Here is a 10,022-nt window from a genome sequence, read left to right as displayed (position 1 = left end):
TCTGTGCTTATATTATTTGTGCAGTAGGTTTGGGCTTTTTTGCATTCATGCATGGGCTCAGCTACTTTGCTATATTTGGTCTTATTACAGTGCATGAAATGCCCTGTATTGTTATTCCTAGGCTTCTTATTCTTCTTCTTCTTATTACAGTGCATGAAATGCCCTGTATTGTTATTCCTTCGTTTCTTATTACAGTGCATGAAATGCCCTGTATTGTTATTCCTTCGTTTCTTATTCTTCTTCTACTTCTTATTACAGTGCATGAAATGCCCTGTATTGTTATCCAAACTTTTCTTATTACAGTGCATGAAATGCCCTGTATTGTTATTCCTAGGCTTCTTATTCTTCTTCTTCTTATTATTCTCTTTACCGACTTCTGCGCTTAATTCAGCTTGAACCGCTTAACGTAGAAACTTCGTTCAAACTTTGCTGCGTAGGTCTTGTTAAGGACACTTATGCTATGTATTTTTCATTTTTCTAAACTTTATACTTTTTAAAATATTAAAGAAAAACTAATACAATTTCTCCCATTGACTTACATTGGGCCATTATGACATCATAATAGGGTCTTTAAACTGGCTTGCACCTGTGCTTCACTGACACCTGCGCCAAGGTTCCAAGGCTCCTCTTCTCTCTGTCCCTCTCCACTCAACTGTATAACTAGGAATATTATTCTTTCCTTCTTCCACTCTTCTTCTTTCCTTCTTCCACTCTCCTTTCCTTTCTTCTTTCCTTCTTCCACTCTTCTATCCTTCTTCCACTCTTCTTCCCTTCTTTTACTCTTCTTTCCTTTCTTCTTTCCTTCTTTTCTTTCCTTCTTTCACTCTTCTTTCTTTTCTTCTTTCCTTTCTTCACTCTTCTTTCCTTTATTCTTTCCTTCTTCCACTCTTCTTTCCTTCTTCCACTCTTTATTCCTTTCTTCACTCTTCTTTCTTTTCTTCTTTCCTTCTTCCTTTCTTCTTTCGTTCTTTTACTCTTCTTTCCTTTCTTCTTTCCTTCTTTCAATCTTCTTACTTTTCTTCTTCCTGTCTTAACTTTTGCATTTCATGCACTGGTATTTCCTTCAGGAAATGCATTTTCTAGTTCTTATTACAGTGCATGAAATGCCCTGTATTGTTATTCCTAGGCTTCTTATTCTTCTTCTTCTTATTATTCTCTTTACCGACTTCTGCGCTTAATTCAGCTTGAACCGCTTAACGTAGAAACTTCGTTCAAACTTTGCTGCATAGGTCTTCTAAACGACACTTATGCTATGTATTTTTCATTTGTCTAAACGTTATACTTTTTAAGATATTAAATAAAAACGAATACAAATTTTCCCATTGACTTACATTGGGCCATTATGACATCATAATAGGGTCATTAAACTGGCTTGCACCTGTGCTTCACTGACACCTGCGCCAAGGTTCCAAGGCTCCTCTTCTCTCTGTCCCTCTCCATTCAACTGTATAACTAGGAATATTATTATTTCCTTCTTCCACTCTTCTTTCCTTCTTCCACTCTCCTTTCCTTTCTTCTTTCCTTCTTCTACTCTTCTTTTCTTTCTTCACTTTTCTTTCCTTCTTCCACTCTTCTTTCCTTTCTTCTTTCTTTTCTTCTTCCACTCTTCTTTCCTTTCTTCACTCTTCTTTCCTTTCTTCTTTCCTTCTTTCACTCTTCTTTCTTTTCTTCTTTCCTTTCTTCACTCTTCTTTCCTTCATTCTTTCCTTCTTCCACTCTTCTTTCCTTCTTCCACTCTCCTTTCCTTTCTTCACTCTTTCTTCCTTTCTTCTTTCCTTCTTTTACTCTTCTTTCCTTTCTTCTTTCACTCTTCTTTCTTTTCTTCTTCCTTTCTTAACTTTTGCATTTCATGCACTGGTATTTCCTTCAGGAAATGCATTTTCTAGTTCTTCTTCTTCTTCTTCTTCTTATTATTCTCTTTACCGACTTCTGCGCTTTATTCAGCTTGAACCGCTTAACTTAGAAACTTTGTTCAAACTTTGCTGCGTAGGTCTTGTAAAGGACACTTATGCTATGTATTTTTAATTTTTCTAAACTTTATACTTTTTAAGATATTAAATAAAAACGAATACAAATTTTCCCATTGACTTACATTGGGCCATTATGACATCATAATAGGGTCATTAAACTGGCTTGCACCTGTGCTTCACTGACACCTGCGCCAAGGTTCCAAGGCTCCTCTTCTCTCTGTCCCTCTCCATTCAACTGTATAACTAGGAATATTATTATTTCCTTCTTCCACTCTTCTTTCCTTCTTCCACTCTCCTTTCCTTTCTTCTTTCCTTCTTCTACTCTTCTTTTCTTTCTTCACTCTTCTTTCCTTCTTCCACTCTTCTTTCCTTCTTCCACTCTTCTTTCCTTTCTTCTTTCTTTTCTTCTTCCACTCTTCTTTCCTTTCTTCACTCTTCTTTCCTTTCTTCTTTCCTTCTTTCACTCTTCTTTCTTTTCTTCTTTCCTTCTTCCACTCTTCTTTCCTTCTTTCACTCTTCTTTCTTTTCTTCTTCCTTTCTTAACTTTTGCATTTCATGCACTGGTATTTCCTTCAGGAAATGCATTTTCTAGTTATTCTCTTTACCGAACTTCTGCGCTTAATTCAGCTCGAACCGCTTAACTTAAAAACTTCGTTCAAACTTTGGCGCGTAGGTCTTGTAAAGGACACTTATGCTATGTATTTTTCATTTTTCTAAACTTTATACTTTTTAAGATATTAAATAAAAACTAATACAATTTATCCCATTGACTTACATTGGGCCATTATGACATCATAATAGGGTCTTTAAACTGGCTTGCACCTGTGCTTCACTGACACCTGCGCCAAGGTTCCAAGGCTCCTCTTCTCTCTGTCCCTCTCCATTCAACTGTATAATTAGGAATATTAAGAGACACCTTCCATTCTCTACTTTTTTTTCTCTCTATCTTTCTCTCTATCCCTCTCACTCTACTTTCTCTCACACTCCATCTCTCTGCTTCACTCCATTTTCTCTCCTTCTTTCAATATTTTCCCTCTTCACTCTCTCTTCTTTCCTTCTTTCCTTCTTCCACTCTTCTTTCCTTCTTCCACTCTTCTTTCCTTTCTTCACTCTTCTTTTCTTTCTTCTTTCCTTCTTCCACTCTTCTTTCCTTCTTCCACTCTTCTTTCCTTTCTTCTTTCCCTTCTTTCTTTTCTTCTTTCCTTCTTCTACTCTTCTTTCCTTTCTTCACTCTTCTTTCCTTTCTTCTTTCCTTCTTCAACTCTTCTTTCCTTCTTCCACTCTTCTTTCCTTTCTTCTTTCCTTCTTCCACTCTTCTTTCCTTACTTTACTCTTCTTTCCTTTCTTCTTTCCTTCTTCCTTTCTTCTTCCACTCTTCTTTCCTTCTTCCACTCTTCTTTCTTTTCTTCTTTCCTTCTTCCACTCTTCTTTCATTTCTTCGCTCTTCTTTCCTTCTTTTTTCCTTCTTCCACTCTTCTTTCCTTTCTTCTTTCCTTCTTTCACTCTTCTTTCTTTTCTTCTTTCCTTCTTCCACTCCTTTCCTTTCTTCACTCTTCTTTCTTTTCTTCTTTCCTTCTTTCACTCTTCTTTCTTTTCTTCTTCCTTTCTTAACTTTAGCATTTCATGCACTGGTATTTCCTTCAGGAAATGCATTTTCTAGTTCTTCTTCTTCTTATTATTCTCTTTACCGACTTCTGCGCTTAATTCAGCTTGAACCGCTTAACGTAGAAACTTCGTTCAAACTTTGCTGCATAGGTCTTCTAAACGACACTTATGCTATGTATTTTTCATTTGTCTAAACGTTATACTTTTTAAGATATTAAATAAAAACGAATACAAATTTTCCCATTGACTTACATTGGGCCATTATGACATCATAATAGGGTCATTAAACTGGCTTGCACCTGTGCTTCACTGACACCTGCGCCAAGGTTTCCAAGGCTCCTCTTCTCTCTGTCCCTCTCCATTCAACTGTATAACTAGGAATATTATTATTTCCTTCTTCCACTCTTCTTTCCTTCTTCCACTCTCCTTTCCTTTCTTCTTTCCTTCTTCTACTCTTCTTTTCTTTCTTCACTCTTCTTTCCTTCTTCCACTCTTCTTTCCTTTCTTCTTTCTTTCTTCTTCCACTCTTCTTTCCTTTCTTCACTCTTCTTTCCTTTCTTCTTTCCTTCTTTCACTCTTCTTTCTTTTCTTCTTTCCTTTCTTCACTCTTCTTTCCTTCATTCTTTCCTTCTTCCACTCTTCTTTCCTTCTTCCACTCTCCTTTCCTTTCTTCACTCTTTCTTCCTTTCTTCTTTCCTTCTTTTACTCTTCTTTCCTTTCTTCTTTCACTCTTCTTTCTTTTCTTCTTCCTTTCTTAACTTTTGCATTTCATGCACTGGTATTTCCTTCAGGAAATGCATTTTCTAGTTCTTCTACTTCTTATTACAGTGCATGAAATGCCCTGTATTGTTATTCCTTCGTTTCTTATACTTATTATTATTCTTTGTACCGAACTTCTGCGCTTAATTCAGCTCGAACCGCTTAACTTAGAAACTTTGTTCAAACTTTGCTGCGTAGGTCTTGTAAAGGACACTTATGCTATGTATTTTTCATTTTTCTAAACTTTATACTTTTTAAAATGTTAAATAAAAACTAATACAATTTCTCCCATTGACTTACATTGGGCCATTATGACATCATAATAGGGTCTTTAAACTGGCTTGCACCTGTGCTTCACTGACACCTGCGCCAAGGTTCCAAGGCTCCTCTTCTCTCTGTCCCTCTCCATTCAACTGTATAACTAGGAATATTATTCTTTCCTTCTTCCACTCTTCTTCTTTCCTTCTTCCACTCTTCTTTCCTTCTTCCCACTCTCCTTTCCTTTCTTCTTTCCTTCTTCACTCTTTCTTTCCCTCTTCTACTCTTCTTTTCTTTCTTTCACTCTTCTTTCCTTCTTCCACTCTTCCTTTCCTTCTTTTACCTCTACTTTCCTTTCTTCTTTCCTTCTTTCTTTTCTTCTTCCACTCTTCTTTTCTTCTTCACTCTTCTTTCCTTTCTTCTTTCCTTCTTTCACTCTTCTTTCTTTTCTTCTTTCCTTTCTTCACTCTTCTTTCCTTTCTTCTTTCCTTCTTCACTCTTCTTTCCTTCTTTCCACTCTTCTTTTCCTTTCTTCAACTCTTCTTTCCTTTCTTCTTCCTTCTTCCACTCTTCTTTCCTTCTTCCTCACTTCTTTCCTTCTTTTACTCTTCTTCTTTCTTTTCCTTCTTTCACTCTTCTTTCTTTTCTTCTTCCTTTCTTAACTTTGCATTTCATGCACTGGGTATTTCCTTCAGGAAATGCATTTTCTAGTTCTTCCTTATTATTATTCTTTGTACCAAACTTCTGCGCTTTATTCAGCTTGAAAAACCGCTTAACTTAGAAACTTTGTTCAAACTTTGCTGCGTAGGTCTTGTAAAGGACACTTATGCTATGTATTTTTCATTTTTCTAAAACTTTATACTTTTTAAAAATATTAATAAAAACTAATACAATTTCTCCATTGACTTTACATTGGGCCATTATGACATCATAATAGGGTCCTTTAAAACTGGCTTGCACCTGTGCTTCACTGACACCTGCGCCAAGGTTCCAAGGCTCCTCTTCTCTCTGTCCCTCTCCATTCAAACTGTATAACTAGGAATATTATTCTTTCCTTCTTCCACTCTTCTTCTTTCGTTCTTCCACTCTTCTTTCCTTCTTCCACTCTCCTTTCCTTTCTTCTTTCCTTCTTCCACTCTTCTTTCCTTCTTCTACTCTTCTTTTCTTTCTTCACTCTTCTTTCCTTCTTCCACTCTTCTTTCCTTCTTCTACTCTTCTTTCCTTTCTTCACTCTTCTTTCTTTCTTCTTTCCTTCTTCCACTCTTCCTTCCTTCTTCAACTCTTCTTTCCTTTTTCACTCTTCTTTCCTTCTTCCACTCTTCTTCCTTCTTCAACTCTTCTTTTCTTCTTCCACTCTTCTTTCCTTTCTTCACTCTTCTTTGCTTTCTTCTTTTCTTCTTTTACTCTTCTTTCTTTTCTTCTTTCCTTTCTTCACTCTTCTTTCCTTTATTCTTTCCTTCTTCCACTCTTCTTTCCTTTTACTCTTCTTTCCTTTCTTCTTTCCTTCTTTCACTCTTCTTTCTTTTCTTCTTCCTTTCTTAACTTTTGCATTTCATGCACTGGTATTTCCTTCAGGAAATGCATTTTCTAGTTTAAAATGGTAGCTTTCTTATATCCGATTAGAGGAAGTGCACGGTCCTATGCGGCCCTCTGGTAGCTATGAAGAAAAATTGTGGCCCTCTCCATCATTAAAGTTGCCCATCCTTGGTGTAAAGAGTTGGGCCTCTATATACAGTCGATGATCTACGACACCCACTGGGATCCCCAGAGATGAATGCGAATTTCTTGCTATGGTTCAAGAGCTTCTCTAGCCACTCCACGCAAACGTAAGTAGTGACTAATGCCCTGCTATTGTCTGAAGTCTTTCTGCTTAACTTGTTTTATTTGACTGTGTAGACTACCTTTCATTTTAACTAGATAATCGACATTTGGCTACTTTAACATAAACATTGAGCTGATAGGAGAAGGTGTGACTTTCAGCTCAGTGAAAATGTTTAGTTTGTTTATTCCACATCCAACACAATCATACAATACAGTTCCTTAAATAGGACCTATTGTCCTTTTCAGTTTTTTTTCTTTCCTTTAGTGTGTTATGCAGCTTTTTGTGCATGTAAACAGTCTGCGAAGTTACAAAGCCAATTTTGAAAAAGTTTTAGTAACTGAGTTACTAAGTTTTCATACTAATATTTCAATATACTAAACATACTTTACTGTATTGAAGCAACTTATAATTACTTCATATTTCATATTTTATAGTAAAATCTTGTTGAAAATGTATGTATCAATGTATGATTCAGAAGGTATTTACGGTAGATATATCAAGTATGTAATTTATCTGTAAATCCCTCCATTGTCTTTGTATTACAATTCATGATGCTCACAGAAAGACCATATTTCAGCAACTCTTTGATGAAACGAATCTCAGTATATGGACTTAGGATCCCTTGTCCCTTAGATTATTAGGTTGCCACTTAGTCTGCATATGTACAAGAGCATGTTTAGACCAGAGGTGATAAGCTTCTTCCGACCTTGTGCAAAACTGCCATCCTCGCAAGACAGGGAGCCTCGGACGTCAGAGATCCACCACGTGGTTATCCCTGCTGAACGCTAAACTTCTGTCTATATAAACGTTGTGCGGTGTTTATCATTGCTTCACTTTCAGCCTTGTGCTGGGAGTGAGCCCGATTGCAATTGTTGTTGTTTGTCTAATAAATATACTTATATGCAGCTCCGGAGTCCTGAGGTAACTAGGGTGAATTTCACCTAACAGGGGGACTGTAATAAGCAAATACATTTTTGAAAATTTTTGTTTGAAAAAAAAGAACCAACCCATGAAATATTCCAAAATAATAATAGTAATAATAGTAATAATAATAATAATAATAATAGATTTTATTTAATGACACTTAAGGTCACCTTACATCACATACGATCAATAAAAACATGAAACAGTCATCAATAAAAACATAGTAAGATGTACAACACAATAAAAGAAAATGTACCTGATGTTAGTGAGAGTATGCTAAAAAGATGAGTTGTAAGAACACTTTTGAATTGGGTAATGGAGTCCAGTGCGCGGATGTGAGGCAGATGTGAGTTCCAGAGTTTGGGTGCAGCATAGCAGAAGGCAATGCACCCATTGTGGTGAGATTAATGACTGGTAGTCCCAGTAGACCTGCTGATGATGACTGCAAGGGACGAGAGGGAGTGTAGGTGTGAATGAAGTCTATGATGTAGGCAGGGGAAAGATTATGAAGAGCTTTAAATGTTATGTTAATTAAGATTTTAAAGTCAATTCATTGTACTAATTTAATCAACAGGGGTGTGACATGATCAGTGGACTTTGAACGTGTAATAATTCGTGCCACAGAGTTCTGGATGAGTTGGAGCCGGTGAATGAGTTTGTTGGGGATACCTGCCAGGATCGACTTTGCAATAGTCAAGGCGTGATTAGACCAGAGCATTGACTAGTACTTCAATGGGGCGCTACAGGGCGCAGCCTTGAGATATCCGAGATAAGTTGTTAATATAGTTGGAGAAGGAAAGAGTATTGTCCAAGTCAAGATGATACCAAGGCTCTTAACCTGTTTGGTGACAGATATGGTGGCATCAGCAATGGATAGTTAACAGATATTCGTTTTGGAGAGTGTGGATTTAGTGCCAATGAGAAGTAGCTCACTTACTACTGCTGAATTTTAGGTTGTTTGTCATCTACATCTGGTATTGGGGGGGTAGAGTAGCAGTGGGCTTTGTGGATAAATAAAGCTGTGTATCATCAGCATAGCAGTGAAAATGGATGCCATAGTCCCGAAAAATGTTGCAGAGAGGGAGGAGGTAAATAATAAATAGAAGTGGTCCCAACACTGAACCCGGTGTAACTCCATGGTGAACTATCGAGTTTTCTGACCGGTATTTCTATATTTGTACAAATTGTGTCCTGTCTGCCAGATAGTGGGCAAACCAATGATAAACAGTGCCACAGACTCCAATGCTAGTCAGACGATCCATGAGGAGCTGATGGGATATAGTATGGAAGGCGGCACTGAGGAGAATTAGGATAGAGAGTAGAACAGAATCAGCCGCTTGGAGGTCGTTGATAATCTTAACTAGGGCAGTTTGAGTGCTATGTTCAGTGCTGTGGCGAAATCCAGATTGGAATGGTTCAAAGAGATTATTGTTTTTCAGGTGATCCTGGACCTGAGATTTTATTATAAATAGGGTTAGGTTGGAGATAGGTCGATAATTATTAGTCATCAGGACCCAATCCAGGCTTGTGTTAAAGCAACATTATATAATAATTTTACCTTAAAATAACAGCTTCTAAGTCGTTTTCGTGGTACTCAATTTAGCACAGTAAATAAAACTATACAGAGTCATATTTGTGTACAATCTTGTAATATTACTCTACCTTGTCAGCTGACATGCTTCTTAGGCTTCTGGCGTTTGCCAGTCCATATCCTTCATCTTGTCAACAAATACACGCGTACCACTGTCCATTAGGGGTCTCAAAGCGCCATTTGTTTTCATGACAGTGGTGTAAAAGTGAACTACACTCCGCAACTTTAGGGGGAGCTCAGAAGCAGATAATACCAATTCTCGCAAAAAGGGGATTTAATTATTGAGGTGATCAGAGGGACAATAGAGTGCTGGCATGCCTTAATTAAGCTTGATTTTTTTTAATTAAGGATCCAGCTGACAGGTGGAGGAATTGCACTTAGCAATAAGATCCAAGATGTGACTTTCTGCTGGGAGACTGAATTCACAAAATGCATTAGTTAGTGGTGGGGCCAGAGCATTCAGGGAGCATGGTTCATTTTGCTCATGTTCATGAATTGTCTCAATCTTAGAGTTGAAAACATTTAGGAAGGCCAAAAGGTGTTCATCAGAGAGATTCAGATGGATATCAGGTGGTTTGAGTAGACCAAGTAAAGTAGAAAAAAGAGCTCTGGTGTTTCCTTCTCATGCACTGATGATTTTCAAATTACTGATGATAGTTACAAATGCAATGAACAATATTTGTTTTTGTGATCAATAAATTGCCATAAAGGCCTGATGTATCAGATACGATAGAAAAATTATAATATTTGTAAATGACTTACTTGTAATTATTATTATTTATTTTTTTTAACATTGGATGTTTCAGACTTTACATGGTTAAATTACATGTGCAGTATATACATATTATTCTGTCTTTTTATATTTTTTTCAATGCTGTTTTTATGTCCTAGTTTAACTTAATTCTTGCTCATCCTCTCTCTTTATGCGTCAATCATATTACACACCGCTATGCGGTATGTCTAGTTTAAATGATTTTATCTGCTAACATAGAAAGATGAACTTGGCTCTGCGAAACCCACATCATCTGTTTTCACTGTGGTTCCATTCCTTGCACATGGTTTCCCTGCAGACTTCCTGAATATTAAAAATAAA

General features: G+C 36.9%; 1 long non-coding RNA gene across 1 annotated transcript in view; it reads left to right on the top strand.

Annotated features, from left to right (window-relative positions):
* Nucleotides 1-6,200: 6,200 nt before the first annotated feature.
* LOC116224430 overlaps nt 6,201-10,022 on the top strand; it is a 4,406-nt gene continuing 584 nt past the window's right edge. The window contains exon 1 of the long non-coding RNA XR_004165581.1: nt 6,201-6,418. This is a non-coding gene — a long non-coding RNA (uncharacterized LOC116224430). The remainder of the gene's footprint in view (nt 6,419-10,022) is intronic.

The sequence above is a fragment of the Clupea harengus genome, chromosome 2, assembly GCF_900700415.2.
Source record: "Clupea harengus chromosome 2, Ch_v2.0.2, whole genome shotgun sequence".
Taxonomy (NCBI): Eukaryota; Metazoa; Chordata; class Actinopteri; order Clupeiformes; family Clupeidae; genus Clupea; species Clupea harengus.
The sequence above is the reverse complement of the archived record's forward strand: the minus strand, read 5'-3'. Positions and strand labels throughout refer to the sequence as shown.